Source organism: Geospiza fortis, unplaced genomic scaffold (assembly GCF_000277835.1).
Source record: "Geospiza fortis unplaced genomic scaffold, GeoFor_1.0 scaffold188, whole genome shotgun sequence".
Lineage (NCBI taxonomy): Eukaryota > Metazoa > Chordata > Aves > Passeriformes > Thraupidae > Geospiza > Geospiza fortis.
Genome location: NW_005054337.1, coordinates 2,551,373 through 2,552,234, shown reverse-complemented (window position 1 = coordinate 2,552,234; position 862 = coordinate 2,551,373). Strand labels below are relative to the sequence as shown.

General features: G+C 57.4%; 1 protein-coding gene across 1 annotated transcript in view; it reads left to right on the top strand.

Annotated features, from left to right (window-relative positions):
• Positions 1–862, top strand: part of DUSP15 (dual specificity phosphatase 15) — an 11,077-nt gene that overhangs the window by 7,427 nt on the left and 2,788 nt on the right. The gene's annotated exons all lie outside the window — the stretch shown is intronic.

Below are 862 nucleotides of genomic sequence, written 5' to 3'. Positions count from 1 at the left end.
GCATTCAGAGCCCCACGAGGCAGAGGTGAGCAGGAGAGCAGAGGAGAGATTTGAGAGATGGGGACATGTGACTGTTCACCCTGGAAACCCCGTGCTCTTCCCGCAGCTCTCCACACCCATGGAGTGAGCAGCTGGTCCCAAGGGAGGACTCAGCCCCTGGAGCTGGGTCGTGTCCGGCTGGGTCCCCAACGCAGGAAGTAAAGGAAGTAGAGTCTCTTGTCCCCTTCGGGGAGCGTGTGGGAGACCTGACAGTTTTAGGGGAAGCATCTGGGAGGGCTGCAGGAGAGTTCCGTGTGCCTTCTGGTGCCTTGTCTCCTCTCCCGTGGATGCAATCTGCCTGCATCCCCTCCCCGCGAGTGCAGGGTGCGTGTGTTGAGAAACACACCTAGTGCAGGTATCTCGGTATGTAAATTACCAGGGCGAGCTGCACATTGTGTTCTGAACAGCAGGAAGAGGCTGGAGCCCCAGGCAAGAGCCGGGAATGGGCGCCCACCCTTTGCCTAACAAAGGGCACTTCCCGGGATGGGGGTCAATCACCCAGAGCCTCTGCAGGAGCCAGTGAACAACGGGAAGAGACTAAAATCACCACTGGTGTACATGGGTGCACACATTGTGAGGATCTGAAAGCTCGGGGATGCCTTTTTTGGGGGTCCCTCTCGGAGGCACCAACTCCAGCTCTTCCCATTGCTGTAACCGTCAATTACGACATCACTTTTTCCTGAACACGGATATCTGACGCTGCTGCTTGGGGAAAAGTGGAGCAGAGAAAAAAATTTAAGAACCGTCCCCCCTGTCCTTGGGCCAGCCAGAACCTGCGGCGTGCGCCAGGAAAGGGAAAGCGAAAGCCGGAGCCGCTTTCGGT